The sequence below is a fragment of the Chamaea fasciata genome, unplaced genomic scaffold (assembly GCF_029207755.1).
Source record: "Chamaea fasciata isolate MVZ Bird 193981 ecotype frontalis unplaced genomic scaffold, bChaFas1.0.hap1 SCAF_9, whole genome shotgun sequence".
NCBI classification, from domain to species: domain Eukaryota; kingdom Metazoa; phylum Chordata; class Aves; order Passeriformes; family Sylviidae; genus Chamaea; species Chamaea fasciata.
The window spans coordinates 28,328,383-28,345,009 of record NW_027094094.1 but is presented as its reverse complement, the minus strand read 5'-3'; the positions used below and the strand labels follow the sequence as shown (position 1 = coordinate 28,345,009).

The 16,627-nt window shown below is 39.9% G+C and overlaps 1 protein-coding gene across 2 annotated transcripts in view; it reads left to right on the top strand.

Annotated features, from left to right (window-relative positions):
- Window positions 1-16,627, top strand: part of CCSER2 (coiled-coil serine rich protein 2) — a 141,632-nt gene that overhangs the window by 62,776 nt on the left and 62,229 nt on the right. The gene's annotated exons all lie outside the window — the stretch shown is intronic.

The following is a 16,627-nucleotide window of genomic DNA, read 5'->3' as shown; positions in this document are numbered from 1 at the left end:
AATGCTTTGATGAATTAAAATTTAAAAATCCCTTACTGCTTTGGGCTGTGGTAGTTCAGATTTTGCATCACGTTTTACTTTGTATTATTGTCAGCTCAATACTAACAAACCAAGGACTGTTGTAACACCAACAACCAGGGCCCAAAGAGTGGGGAATTCCTGAATCAAGCACGCCACCTGTGTGAGGGACAGGAGGTTTGTATTGCCAAAGGGCTCTTTAATGCTGAGCACTCCCATTTCTGGGTCAGCAGCTTGGCAGACCTGGGTCTGAAGGGCTTCCTGGGTGCAAACCACTCCCATATGCCATTCACCTGTGTTTGCTGCTCTGGGGACACCTCTGCAAGACAAATCTGCTGTCTAAAGTGAGCACCCAGAAATGCTGCGTGCTTCTGAAGGTTTCACTGTGTGCCTTACCCATGTTAACGCAGCAAATTTTACAGCAGAAGCAGGATGCAAAACTCTGGAGCCCAACTCTGTGGCCTTAACTCCAGGGCATCACAGGCCATCAATTTTTATGTGACAAAGGGTTCTTTGTCAGAATGACAAGAAAAAGATGCAACTAAACAGCAGCATCCTGTCTATTGCTAGGCCATATTTTGTTCTTGGAGTATTACCTTGACACAACACTTTTTATCTGGGATAGAAATCACCATGTCACATAACTGGAGGTGTGACCTGCAGTGCAGGGAGTTTAAGAGTCAGACTTTCAGCCTTACTTTAAGCATTTCTTGAACTGCTTGGACTAAAGGCTTTCTGTTCTGCTCTTGGAAGCATTAAAGTCGAACATGAAAGGGAAGCACAGATTAATTCCTCTTTTCTGCTCTTTAAAGGCTACTGCGAGAGCACAGAAGCATTAGTTTACAAAGCTTTGGGATCATGTTTCCTCTTGTCATGGCTGGTTTTTGATCATAAACTCCATCTTGGTATTCCACCAATGGATTTGAACACAAATTTGGAATAGCTTTATTGGCAGTTAAAGACGTGCTCCTGCAATCTCAATGTATTAAAATTGGGAGGGAGGGCAGGAGCAAGACAGGGAGAAAAATTCTGTTGCTTTAAAAAGGCAAGAGTGATTTAACACCTTGTGGGATGGACAGGACAACAAAAGAGCTCAGTTTCAGAGGCTTTTTGATCAGATTAAAAAGTTGCAGTAGGAATTTTGCAAATATAGTTGAATAGTAGAAACTCCATGGAAGAAGAATTCACTTAGAAAGAATATCTATTAAATTACAACTAATTAATTAAATAGGTCTTCAACAGCAGATGTCACTGAAGCCTTAAGGTTTAAGAGGGGATTTCATAAGGCAGAGGAACTGAAAGAAATGAGCCTTGGTCTCACTTTAACCTTGATCATACTTAGCATGTACATTGCTTTTATTACTCTGAGATTCTCATCCCCAGAAGATGCAACAAATTGGCATTTTTTTTATTGCACTCGTTACTGTTATATTTGACTCCAGCTTCACTAATTTACGACTGCGTTTTAAGTTTTTCCCCTTAAAATTGCCTTTCATATTGCTCAATTTTATCAACAAAAAATGCTGATAGGAGTCTGCTGTGTAGGAGACACTGGGATGAAGATTATTCATATTTGCCTTCAATCTTCAGCCCCTGGTTAGACTTCTCCTGTTCCACACAGCCCTCAGAGAGGAATGTGGTGTTGCAGCCTGTTTAATGTGGCCACTTAACCACGGGTAGGGGGGGTTTATCTCTGTTCAGAGATCCTAGTGACAAATGATGCTTAAAAAGAGAAACTCTGTGGCCTTAGAGCATCCGTGGGGATGTGCGGCTCAGCTGGAGATGTCCCGGTGCCCATGGGCTGTGTCTGGGCTGCAGCAGGGTTTGCAGACTCATTATCGTGTCCCAGTGACCCCAATCACTGCGGGACCCAGACAGGGCGGAGGGAGAGGTGTCCCGGCGAAGGAGATCCTGAATAAAGATAGCAGAGATTAGCCTCCACATTGTGAGAGTGATATTGAGCCGCTCAGTTGTCCCACTTTTTCAGGTCAACTTAATAATGCTGCTTAGAATGAAAAGAAGCTTGCTGTCTGTGTTTGTAGTAGTCCTGAGTGGTACAGCCCAGGACAGTGAAGTTGTGTGTAAGCAGGGTCAGACTGAGTTTTCCATACCAGGATTTTATCCTTTCCTTACATCCAGCCTGTTTCATCACCATGTGTTAACATAATGCAAATGTAATTCAATTTTCTAGCAGGAAATTGACCCAGCCTATCTGGCTGCTTTAAAATAAAGTGAGTGCACAGTCACAATCAATTAGGGCCGATGTGGATAAGCCAAAAAAAATCCCTATGGATGCAGTTATAAAACATCTATATCTGATTATATATGTTAGACACTTGCATTTTTAAACACCTTTTGATTAGGGTGGGAGACACTGTGTTATCCAAGCTGAAATTTTTATGGAGGAAGCTTAGGAGAGTGAAACTACGACTCTTCATTTCACACCCTGTTGAGATGATTGGCATAAGAAAATTTAGATAACGGTACAAACATCACATGCTTTCCTGTTAAAATGTATAATGTGAAAAAGGCTCTTTTCTTCCTGTTTTCATCCGCTTCTATTAAGCCACTGAAAAGAAGTCAGCTTCCCAAGGTCTTCTGAATGGCTTCCTAACCCAAAATATCTGAAAGCACCCTTATTCATACAGTAATTCATTCCCGGTGCGTAAAAATAATGTGGAGCAAGGTCAGAAAAACACCTCACATTGAAATCCTAACCTCAAACTGTAGGAATTGTAACGAGATGATCTGAACCCACAGGTAAATGTGCTGGATTTAGGTGGGGTGAAGAGGAAAGAGAAAGATCCCAGGGGAGGTCTGCACTTACGGCTCTCCCATGTGAGCACAGTGGGATGTGGCACAAGAACTCCCACATTTTGGAACGTGTTTGGCACCACGTGGTTGAGCAGAGCTGCCCTTCCCTCTCCCTGTTCTCATCACCTCACATGGCAGGGCTGGCTCTGGCTTTCTGGAAAATCACACACTGCTTTCTTGCCCAGTGCAGCACAGGGAAAGCTGAGCTCCGCTCGATGAATAATGAATACCTTGCTGGAGATGTTCAGGCTCAGCTCCTGCACACCCTGTAAATCATTGAAAGCGTTAGCAATGCTCCTGCTTTATGATAAAAATTCACCAAAGGATACTCTTGATGATTCACCTTAGAAATTTCTGAGCTGTTCTGCATCGTGGAGGAAAGTCTCGCTGCACTGAGCTGACAAGATTTCCTGGCACACACACAGGCTGTATTTCATACCTTTGGTTTTGGCTAAGTGATTGCAAATAATGAAATCTGTAGATAATTTTGCCTGTTGCTTTTGAGCAGCCACAGGTTGAGAAGACTTCCAATTCTTAGCTGTGCTCTCCAGGGATCACTGGGAATACACCTAGACAGACTCCATATAAACAAACAAGCAAAAAATTACTTTGATTTATACTGTAATATAGTCATATATCCTATGAGGAATTATTGAAGAGTCCCATCATCTCTATTTTTGCTGTTTGCTTAATTGTTCAGGTCCCACTTGCTCCAAAAGAAAGAGTACTCTCAGGCACAGAAATAAATGGCATGGCATAGAGGCAAGCTACTCCATGTCTGTGGAGTAAAATACAACTTCTGCAAAGAAATCAGAGTCAAAGGAGAGACAGTAGGTCACAGTGACAGAGGAATTACTGAGGGGAATAAAGACACATCACAAGCTATACTGTAGTCATTGTATAGGACAGCAATAAAAAAAATCACAACTCTATTACCAGCACATGATGATAAGTAAGCAAAGACTGGAGCACAGTGTATGCACCCAGAGGAAAGGATGTGCACTCATGCTTGGAGACCCTGAATAATGAATGCTGAGCCATTTAACCAGAGAATTTCTCCAAACCATTTTTTTTCTTTATGCAGAGTTTGTTAACTGGTGATAACACTGGTAGACACTGAGGAAGGAGCATCAGAAAACATTCTTTTCTCTTGCTGCTGTTATTCTGCATCTGTTTCAGTCAAAAGGCAATTTCAAAAAAAGTTGATTTTTTTTCAAATAAATAAACAATAGCCAAAGCAGAGTGTGAAATGAAGCACATAGTTTAAAGTAAATATTGATTACTGAGAATGTGCATTTCAGAACTGATCTGAGCGCTGTTATGTCCAGCTGTGACAGCTGTGCTATAAAGAGAGATTGTACCAAGTTGGCAGTTGCCAAGCAGAGCAGCCGAGGTGGCCAGGACAGCAACAGGGACTTCTATGTTTGTTTGGAGACTTGCCTCAGTTCCCAGCACTGCAGAACACTTCTCCAAAGCAAAGATGCCTTGCCTGTCCTAAATTTAATCTACTGGAAGAAATCTTTTAGATTATAGCTGTGTCCTTTACTGACCCTCAGCTCTTACCAGTAGGTCGTGGTGCCAATATCTTAATTTTTCATTTTACGCTGCTTGCTTTAACAATGTGTTCTTTGGCAGGCAGCCATGTCTCCAGCACTCTGCTATTAAAATGTCTGCTCTCTGCTGCAGCTGTCCATTTACTTTATGAACTGATCAGCCAGTCGAATGTAATTTAAAAGAATAGGGATAAGTCATAGCTGAGGGCACAAAGTATCAGCTGATGTGCTGTATGCAGGTCTGTCCTTCAGAGATTTCTGAACCGAACTTGTCATACTACATGTTTATTTTTTAATTAGTGCAAAATGGGAAAAGAATGACTTGGCATGCTGCACATAATGGGTGAATAAAACCAATCCTGCCCTTGTGGAAATACTCTGGGTACCAGGAGCACTCAGGAGTTGTCAGGGTGAACACGGAGCATAATACTTTTCCTACTTAAATGTTATTACAGGTCTAGAGGGCAGACTAATTTGACTTTGTAAAAGCATTAGCTTTAACATTTAAATAAAGATGGGCAGTTTATTGGAGACACTCTCATACGAGAACCAGACTGTAAGCTGGATTTTTAAGTGAGAGACATTTCACAGAACATCCTGTTAGCCTGTAACAATGGTCTGTGAGAGAGGGTGCACAGGGTGCATGCTGAAGGCCAGGAAACAAAAAACAGCTACTGGTACAACCCAAGCACTGGGTTGACATCATGTCTGGTAAACAAGGGAGGAATGGAACCAGAAATTAATGCATCGTAATTGATGTGCTGGCAATTAGAACTAACTGGCAGGCAGGGCATGGGGGGGTGACTCTGCTCCTTACGTTTTCTGAAGTGATTAAAAAGTGTGAGAAGTGGCTGTTGGGAAAGGCTGGGAGGATGGAAGGAATTTTGCTGTCATCTCTGCCATCTTTAGTATCCCTGGGATTTGGAGAAGCACACCTGCTTCCCCCACACCCTCCTCAAAACTGCATTGTGATTGGGCCTGCTCTGGGGATGTGCATTGATTAGATAAGGCAGAGATAAGGAATGTTGAGATTGGGATCTCATCTCCACCAGCAAACAAAATCTGGGACCACTTCTTCTTTGCTCTCTGCCTTCTTTTATGTCTCCCAGCTCTTTCTTTTAAAAACTAGGCATTAGCAAGCCATGAGAGACTCTGTCTCAGTATTTCTATGAGCTGCTGGCCTGAGAAGCATCTGAGAGCAATGCCTGAAATGGCTCAGCAGTGGGGTCCCTTTGCCAAGTCTCCTGGCAGCCAATGGGACTGAGTGCTTGAGTTCATTCCTCTAAGAACAAGCTGCCAAGGCTATCATATAGAGACATATATCTGATGTATATGCTTACAGATATAAATAGATGTACAAAATGGAGGCAGGAAAATCAATGATAAAAATAAGCACAAAATATGTATCTAGTTTTTATTCTTAAGTACAAACAAGGAACAACCAGATGTGTCATAGTGAGGATTTTTGCCCTTTCAGTAAGAAAAGAAACACGTTTGTAGACAGAAGGTCTCCAGTATATTCCTTCCTTTTTATCCTTCCCCCCAGTTTATCTATAAACTGAACAATTCAGAATTTACTGTGCTATTTAAAACACAGTCTCCTGCTGTTGTCTGCATTTTGATGCAGAAATGTATTCTCACTTGGATATATTATTTTACAGAACTCAGTTTTGCAGAGCAAATACAAACCCCATTCTCACTACTCTGGTTTTGCTCTTTTTGTTTACTGTCCACATGGATGAACTTTCAGCACCAGCTTCATTCCCTCTTGGCAGTGACCAAAGACCATCTCCTTAGAGCGAATACAGAGCTCTAAACATATTATTAGCCTTTAAATGGTAAATTTCATATGAAATTACATGCTCTACAAAGGCAGAGGTAATGGATAATAAGATCTTTATCTCAAAGGAGCTGTAAAGGGAACATAGTGAGACTTAATTCGCTGTCACCAACTGGGTCACATCTCAGTGCAGGCAGCGTATTATTCCTGACAGACAATATGGTCTGATGGCTATTAAAAGAGCAACAGAATAAGTTTCAGTCCTAGGCTAGTCCTCAGAGATCAAAGTGCCACTGAAGGATGGTTTTCTCAGTGGTTATCAGCATTTCAGTCTTGTGACCATGTGCTCTTCCTTCTCTAAGGCTGAATGTCATGCATTTTGGCAAAAGGGCCACAGACTAATTAGACACAGGTCCCAAAGTGTCTTTTCCTCTGAGGAGGATTTCCTAGCTTCGAAGACAGCTATATGTTGGCAGTGGAACATATATTCCCTAAAGCTGTTTCAAAGTCATGTAGAAACAGAGGATTATGGTTTTCCAGTTCCTTAGTCTGGTATATTTATCGTCACAGCTTTCTAAATTTGTAAAAAGCTCAAATCATCCTCTGTTGAATTATTAATCATGGAAATATCTGAAAAGATCCATCAACATATCTGTAGGTTGCTTTTCTTCCCAATTAACTTTTACTGAAAGAGCTGACATTTGTCATCAGCTGTGGACCCCTGTAGTAACTCTTGGTGATAGTAAGCTGGAATAAATGTAATTTTGGGCAACATCTTGGAAAAAAAAGCAGACAGCTCAGTGATTTTCACGATCCTTAACAGTAGTGAGAGATTAGGTATATATATATATATATATATTTAAATAAAGATCTGTTGAGTTGCAGGAAAAATGGTTGTGTCTTCCAATATACCCCTAACTAAAATCGTAATGTTTAACATTTATTTATGAGGGCATGTTATTTTAAGCAATAATTCTGTATGTTCATCATGCCTAAGTCAAAAGCTTATGAGGAAATGCTTGCATATCCATCATGCACCTACAGAAAATATGTGTTTGGAATAAATTCATTTAAAAATATTTGAAAATAAAATATTTGAAATAAAATACTATCCAAGCGGATACTGGATGTACAGTTTGTACCTGGAGGAGAAGGACAGAACTAGAAGTGTCAGAGAACTGCAGATTCTTGCTTAAGCTTTTTTTAAAAGCCAATAACCTTGGTTAGTGACATACCAACATTGCCAGGTAAGCATTTCTTCATTTAGAACCACGATGGCCTTTCAGGATTCATGGAATAGCATCTATTCCTTCAGTTACAAAGGGAGAGTCACACAAACACTGATTTAGAAAGCAGATCTAAGGATGATCATGTTTCTATCTCATGCTTACATTTTAATTCACTCACTGAATATGCAAAATGTATATTTAACTAAGTACTTGAAATTGGCCTCAGGTGTAAAATTGTACAGACTGTACTTGTGTCTCCCCAGTGATACCCCTGTGTATCTCTCTCATTAGGGGATGCCCCCCTAGGAGCATCAGGAATTAAAAGCAAATGGAACAAGTGCAAAGTAGGGGCTTCCCCCACTCCAGGGGAAGATGACAGGCCTATTTTTTTCCACTTCTCTCTTCAATATTTCATGAGACCTGATCTTCTCTTATTAACAGGGTCATCTTCTCCTTCTGATGTGAAAAACTGTTTAGTGACTCATTTTGTAATTTTCTGATTCCCCATCTTCCTAATCTCTTATTTCCCTCTGTCTTCTCCCATCTGTGGACCACCCTGGGCCATCTGCATCTAGAGAAACGACACTTCATATTCCCATCTGCAGCTGCTTTGATGCTTTCCAAAGCAAAATTCTGTCACCGGGACTATAGGAGAAGAAACACAACTCCAGGGAAAACTAAAGTTCACTTTTCTTAGCTAGAGCCTGCAATACTGCTCATGATTTAGGTGCATCAGCAGCAGAGGTTCCTATTTCCTTAATATTGAAATAAGTCACTTTAAATGCACACTGTCACACTGTCTCTGCCAGGATGAAGGGTGCAGTAACTTATTTAAAACATTATACCTGTAAAGAATTCTTTCCTAAGGAAAATTACCATAAACCCTTCCCCCCCCCCCCCCCCCCCATCTAATTTCTCTCTTGTGAAGTATTTTGAAATCAGTAGGAGAACTTTAGTTGCTGAATTTTCACATCAATGAGGGTTGCCATCTTGGCAGATTTTCACAGGACTAATAAGGTATTCCTTTTATAATGAAAATGGCTCCAACCCCATTTTCCCTCTGGACACCAGAGTGCATCTTGAGCTAATTATGGTTAGACATTCTGGCTCCAAAAAGAGGGTTTTTTTCCCTAAACTGTTTTCTGATGAGCACAAGAAGATTATGTTCCATGCAAAGGTGCGTAATACTGTCGCACACACACCAGCAAAATCTTAGAAATTAAATACTCCAAATATCCAATGATGTCTGTCACTGCATGCCCTGGGAAAGCCTTAATTCAGGTACTTCCATTCTCACTGTGGTAAGGGAATTACGCAGAAGAACATTCCCCTTTCATCAAGATCCTTTTTTCCCCATAGATGCTGTATTCAAACCCAGCAGCTGTCATTATATTACTGATTTCATTCTCTAAAGCATTTGTCCTCACTTTTTCCTGCAACTTAGAGTCAGGCTGCCAGAGTACCATCCTGGTCTTGAAAAAGGATGGTGATGGATTATAAAAATGTAGCATTTTAAAAAAAAAACCCAGCAGACATATAAAACATGTTTGCAATCAAATAAACAGCTTAGAATGATATTAAATGGAAGAAAGCCAGGCATTCCCTAGTAGTTTATCCACTTATCTGGGCATTCTATGTAGGTTTTTAATTTTCTACATGCTTATCTACTAATACTCTCAATATGTCCATCACTGCAGCGTGACTTAGTTGTGTACTTCAAGTGCCCTCTCAGTAAGGAGATAACCCCGGCCTCTTTGAATTGGCCTCTCCTGGGAGCACCTCTGGGACTTCTGAAACCTTGGATTAAACCATCAACATTTAGGCAAATATCCACAAATACTACTTCTGTTTACTCACAGCTGTTCCTGTTAAAGTTTCTTTTTGCACTCAGTTTATCAGGTTTGATTTTCTTTTTCTGCACCAGTTTGGTTTGGGGAAGTTCCATATAGGGTCTGCATGGGACAGTCCCAAATGTGTAGATGTGACAGGGAGGAATGGTGGATTCTGGCTCTGGCTCTGTCTCTGCCATGGGTTTGCCAGCTTGGTCCTGGCACCTTTCTACACCTCATTTAATTTACAGTTAACTAGAAGGAGCCCAAACTCTGTCAAAGCAAATTCTGAGGGTACATTCCAGTTTGTAGTACATCAAGAATTCCTTGATTTCAGAAGATCTTGAGTGCAAAATATTACTCACAACTGTCTTGATAGTGAGCCTGAAAGAGCAGTAGCTTTTCTCATGATTTTGCACGTAACTTTTCGTGTGCCAGCATTTTCTACTTCCCAGTGTAGACACATTTTTAGCCATTAAAATGCTAGATTCATGCTATTAAGAATTTGTCCTTGAGCCTTGTGACAACCATGGAAATATTACTATTAATTGCATGCATTTGAAAAATAGTTCAGTCTCTTTCCAACTTCTGCAGTAAGAAGCACTATCTACAATAAGAAGTTATCAACTCAGAGAAAAGCACCTTCCCCACCTCCTGATTTAAAAGCACAGCAGAACCTTGCTATGTGCCTTCCTAGACAGAGCAGTGATTGATTCTCTGGTGCCAGTATTTCAGGAAGCTGTCAGAATCTCTTGGGATAAATGCCTTCAGAAGTCCATGTATCAAAGGGAGGTATAATAATAAAATTTCTCTTTTGTCTTTGTGAGAATCCAGCTTTCTTGAAAGGAAAGCAAGCTCTTATCACTCACTGCAACTGAACTATGTCAGACTTTGAAAACAGTGTCCAGAAAGATTCAGTGTTTAGGAAGGACCCTGGAGACAGACTGGGGGCTAATCCTCTGGCCCACTGATGCCTTAAGTTTTAACTTGAATGTTTTTCAGATTCTGTGCTCCCTAGGGGTGTAGTTCTGAGCCTCACATTAAGTGTCAGTCAGCTCTCTTCACAGAGTAGGTAGATAAAACAAATCCTTTTCCTGCTGAAGACCAAGGACAGTGAGTACAGCTTTCAGGCCCAAAAGCATAAACAGTGGTGGACTGAAGAGAGGAACAAGAAGGAGGAGACCTCACAACCTGAAGCTGTAATTGGACAATTAACTCCAATATGCAAATGGATCAAAACTTATTAAAGTGTAAGACCTCATGACTGATTGTTCATTTTTGTGACCATTTTGGGTCCATCTTGGGTGTAGCCCTGGCCAGGCTCTTGTCCTTCCCAAGGTGTTCCCTAAAGGCCTTTCAATAAATATCTCCTTTATTCTCTAGCTCTGTCCAGTCTCTGTTTCAGGTCAGCCTTCCCAAGGCATCCCATGCTGAGCTGGGCTACCCAACCCCACGTGGAGGAACAGCCACTAATGATCCAGTAAATTGTATCTCCAGCTGCCCAGGGTCCATATTTATAAGTCACCTAAATATCCACTACCATTCTCAAGATGATTCCCAATACCTAAAATCATTTTTATATTTTTATATCTCTATATATGTACACACGCAGATGTATGTATATACATACATATATACATACATGTAAATGAAGGTATATGTAAAATTTATGTTTCACAGAAATGTATTTTTATTTGTATACATGCCCTTACATAAACACTGTTTTTCTCAGTAACCATGGTTAATAAAATCGGAGGGATGGAATAAACATCAAAGAAGAAGAAAATTTTTATAAAACATTTTGTGAGATAATATCTCATGATTTTTCAAGCTACTATGATTTTGGGCATATAGTGCTTCTTTTCGTGATGTTCCTGTGGAGCTCTGAAACACTGTTATTCAGTTAATTACTGGTTGGTCACACATGATTTGGGATAAGGTCAGCTCACTTCTCAGTGCACACGTAACTGCCATGTGCCTAGAGGGAAAGCAATTGCATCTTTTAATCTGATCTTTGGTTTTCGTTGCCATTTAATACTGCAAATGTAATGGAATTTCAGCTTTCATTTTTTATCTTCTGATGCTTTGACATGTTCAGACAAGAAAGATAAGGATCACATATATACATGGAATAAAACTATTTTTAAAGTCCTGACCCATGTTTTGAAACCTCTGTGTGCCACTGGAGTAGTCTGCTTGTATTTTTCCTTAAGTTAATTGAAACTAATTAGATGCATACAAAAAAGATAGTGTGATTGAAGTAGTATTCATGGAAACATCACTGAGAGTCAGTTCCTTTCTGCAGTCTGATTCAGCTGTGAATCAAGACCTGAAAAATACATGAATCCTCTTGAAACATCTTCATGTTTCATCTGAGCAGGCAGGAAGTATTCCCTGTGCCAGTTTCCCGTGAGCTGGAATCCTGCACAGGGCATGACTGCTCCAAAACCCGCTGCTCAGCCAAGGACTGGCCTGTGGTGCACAGGCAGCAGGGGCTCCTCAGTGGGCTGAGAGAGGAACCAGGCTCAGGGAGGTGGAACATGATCTGCAACAATCAGGCCACACTGAGCTGTGACTTTGCTCTCCAGGAGGATTTGCAGCCTCATCATTTTAGCTTGCTGTGGCCAGAATCCCTGTGAAGTACAGCAACAGTGCAGGATCTGTTTTCTTTCCTGTGATCTCACTTATCTGTCTGCAATGAGAAGTAGATAATTAAATTGATCAGAGGACATATTTTAATCACCAGTGCCTCCTTATAATATGCAAAAGCATCTGATGTAATACTTTTCTCATAGAATTCCCTAATCTGTGAGTAGGAATTTTCCCTAAGAAAGGAAGGTGGGATTAATCTATAAAACTGTCTGGTTTAGGATTCTTAAAATGAAAGAGGGAAGGTTTAGATTAGACATAAGGAAGAAGTTCTTTACTGTGAGAGTGGTAAGGCACTGGAATAGGCTGCCCAGAGAATTCTCCAGTCCTGGGAGTGTTCCAGTCCTGGCCAGGCTGGATGGTGCTTGGAGCAACCTGGTCTAGTGGAAAGTGTTCCTGCCATGGCAGGGGGCTGGAACAAGTTGTTCTTTAAGGTCTCTTCCTATCCAAGCCATTCTGTGACATTGCTTTATCATTCTTATCTAGTCTATCACCGATTACAGAATATCTGTCACTGGTAAATCCAGTATCTAAAGAAACAAAATTATAGCTCATAAAGGTAATCCTGGGCACTCCTTAAACCTCTGTAGCAAAATAGCAAATGTTACAGTGACACAGATGAGGGGATAATGCAGGTATCTTATTTTAAAAAAGATTTGAGAGAACGTCATATAATCAAGCTATTGTTAGGGCTGGTGAGATGATTGGTGGTTCTAGAAGAGAGGGTGACACTGAGTTTGCAAAGAATCAAGCTGCTCTCTGTAGGTGACATTAAACTGTGTGCTAACAGCACACAAGGACCTTTGGTCACCACACCACCCAGGTATCTTGTCCTTTCTAAGTATTTTTTGAACAAGACCCAGAAGGATCGTGTTTGGTTCACTTCCAGCTGTGAGTTTTGCCTGTGGACGCATGTTAACAGCAATGCTGTTCTTTGAGCAGTCAAATGCAAACACACAAATATGAGTCTCCTGCTCTGTTCTTCTCCTGGAGGCTTTCTTTCCTCTTACATTTCTTAATATGTAGAGCTCTGTTGGTCCATTATCCACTCTTGTGTGCTGATTATAAGTAGATTACTGCTTCTGCCAATCTCAGGATTAAAAACTGTAATGATATCATAAAATGGAGGACACTGCCTATACAAAGACAAAAGCCATCATTTCATCTTCATTAAACATTTTTACGACTGTAGAATTTAAAATGTTATTAAATAACAAAATTAGCAAACCCACTAATTATCCACATCAATCAGTTCGGGATTAGCATTAATTTAAAACAGACTTCTTTGTAACAGTGTTTACATAGAGATAAGCCATACAACTACAAATAGATTTTCATTTTTATTACAGATTTCTACTGAGATTTCATGGAATTTCAGTTAACTTTTCTCATTCTATTAAATTTGAAGGGCATTATCAGAAACATGACTTGTCTTTTCTGTTGTGTAACTGAATGACTTAACAGATAAAGAAAGAATCCCAAACACACAAGATAAAGTCCCTTAACAATGTCACTAGTAAAAAAGGCTATTTTTTGAGTTCTGGGATTATCAGTCAACCTTTCAGTTATAAAAAGCAACAAAAACATTATTCTGTCCTGATTTAGAAAAAAATTTAATTACACAAAACGGAATAATTTCCATGGCTGTACATCAAGCTGAAATAAGGAGTTTTATTTATGTTCCAGAATCCTCCAAAATCCCACTGAATAATGGAAACACGAGGCATTTTGATTCCTTGGCCTTTCAGCCTACAGGAATACAAATTAAATTGGAATGAAAAATAAGGAAGAAACTGTATCAGGCTTAAATGAAATACATTATACACTAATGTATTTTAACAGTCAGACACGGAGAAGCAGTATCTTCTGTAGGAAGAAATGAAAGACAGCACACTTGGATTTTGGAAATGTGCCACATCATTTTAATGACTGCCTAGAAATGCTTCCCTGTGTTTGTAAAAGTGGATGTGTGGATGGTTGGAATGTGGCTGCCGAAGACGGAAACAGAAAACAAAGACTGTATTTTAGAAGCAGCTTTAACTAGGCTTCTTAAATTGTTTAACTATTCTGTTTAAATAATTTAGTCATAAGTAGGTCTGAATTATTTAGACTAATGTAGTGTTTTGAAACTCATGTATGGTCAGCCTTTAGAAGAAAGAGCACAGCAGCAGCAAGGTGTAAAGATTCCTGAGGTGGGTTTCAGTGGCAGATTTTACTGAACTGGTCCAGGCTACTTCTACTAAAAAATAAGAGCAGTTTAAGCCCGTGGAAATTCACTGTTTTTCCCAGCAGGAACAGACAGTGTTATGCATCCTGAGCATCTCTGAACGTCAGCAGGGCTGGCCACAGAACAACACATCACAGAGTTTTAAAAGCACATCCTGGACTGATATTTGAGTATTCTTTCAGCAATGTTCAGAAGAAGAGTTTGACAGAAAAAAAACTTTTCTGAAAGAAGGGTATGAAAGCTCACCAAGCCCTTAAATACAGCCTTTGCAAGGCAGATAACTCATCTCTGTTATTTAAATAACAAAGCAGCTGAAATGGCAATGAACAGGTCTTCATTTCAATATTGTCCTATTAACTAAACATTATTTAGAAAGTGGTAGATAACACTAAGGCCTGAAGAGATATCAAATCTTCAATTACTTAATTTGGATTCTTTTCCAAAGCAAAGAAAAACGAAGGACTTGGTGTTAAATATGACAAGGTAAATGTGTATTTCAGCAGAATGAGTTTGAGCTCACCTGTTTTCCCTTAAGTAAAAAGGGAAGAAGATGCATTGATGGGGAACCACTATAAAGACGTCAACTTGCACCAAACTGAATTTTTTTTTCTTATACAATTGTTTATTGCAGAATGGTACAAAGTTTCATTACTTGTGGGTATTATACATAGAAATAACACATTTACACACATATGACCACACTTGTTAAGTTTTTCTCTATGTGACACTAGCCCGTTGCTTTCCTTATTACCTCACCAAACAAGTTCATAACCTTAAAATATTAATGTCAGTACATATTTTGAAGGTAGTACAAAAATGAAATTACCTGTATAGTTTAAAAAGTACAAGAAATTGTAAAGTAAATAGGTAATTTTGGAGAGAGTGACTCCTTAGGGTTGAAAGAAATGTGGAAAACATATGGGATGTATTCCTTAATGAAAAAAAAATTATTTGTGGAGACACAGATTATGAAGACAGCTGAAAGTTCATTTTTGATGCCTGTTGATGAGTACATTTTACAGAATCATGAGTCATTTTGAAATGAATTTCAACCCCTAACCATCCAACTGCATGCACTGTCATATATTTAATCAAAAGTTCACCTAGACTCCAAGAAGCTCATGGTCTCTAATTTTAACATCTGTTTTCCTTTTCTTGAATGTTGTGAGTTAGGGAGAATCCATGCAGCAGTATTTTGTAAAAGTTACATGCCCACAATGAATGCATTATTACTTATATGTGGGGGAAAAAACTCATGGCACCTGGGTACTTAGCCCTTTTGAACTTGAAAGAATGCAAAGCAAGAAAATACAGCTCATCTATCAGACAGCATAAAATCTGAGTACAACAAGCAGAATGTGTTTGAATGCAGTAACAGAAAGTGGAGGCACAAAGTAAAAGTGAAGTTATTATGAACAGATTAGTTTGCAGCAAACACAGCATATGAGCTATGGAGCAAGGACTTTTTTTTTTTTAATGGACATCATGGCAAAGATGATTTTTGTGAAGTGATGCAGGAAGCAGACTATCCTTGCTTTGAGGATAATTTTAACTCAGACTCACTCAGCTTCATTTTAATGCAGAGAATTAGGAATATTTAGTTCAGATTTTCTAGAGTGTAGGGCTCTGCTACATGATCAAAACTGAGAAATCCTTCTTTCCTTTTCCCCTTGAGTGGAGTCCCTGGCCTGTGAGCTCCTGGGGCTGGGAGAATATTTGTGTGAATATCACTAACTGCACATCCAGCTCTTCTCGGGGTGCTTGGTGTCACTCACTGCTGTGTCTCTGGTTTTGGAGGCAGCACATTGCCAGGTCAGTGAGTAAAGGGGATAATAACAAGCTTTTAGTCCATCTCCCAGTGTAATCTAATGTCCATTTAAATCAATGTAATAGAAAATCAATTCAAGGTGAAGACCTCAAGCTGAAAACCTCCGATAATAAACTGGTAGGAAAAGATACTGCAGTTGATCATAGCTGGACCTCAGTCTGCAGTCTGTCTGTAGGAGGGTTAACACCATTTTTGGAGGCAAGCAGTGAGAAGCTGGAGTTTTGTACGTAACGCTTCCTTTTTCAAAAACTCTGAATTCTGCTTCAAGACTGGATCCTAATCTTTAGCCTACATAAGCATATGAAAATCTGTTAAATGCCTAAACAGACAGTGGAGGTTCTCAAATCTGTCCTAAAATACCTCTAGGTTGCTTTCTTCTTTTACATATATGGTTTTCCTTCAGAGCTCTGTTTCATAATTATTTCCAGATTATAAAAGCATGAGCTGGAGTTAAAAAATGTGGTTATACCACCACTTCCAGGTCAGCACACAGAGCGTATGTGCCTCCTTTGTGCTGGTTACAAGTGTTCCTGGTTCTCAGATCTCTATTCCTTGATCTCACCCACTGTGCCTCAGAGATGCACCAGGGGAGCTCCACAATGGCTTTGTGAGAGAGGACTTCAAGTATTGGCGTGGAAGAAACACTCGCCAGCGCTTGCAGAAAGGCAGTGGGAAATAGAACTCTCCCAGTGAGTCTGTA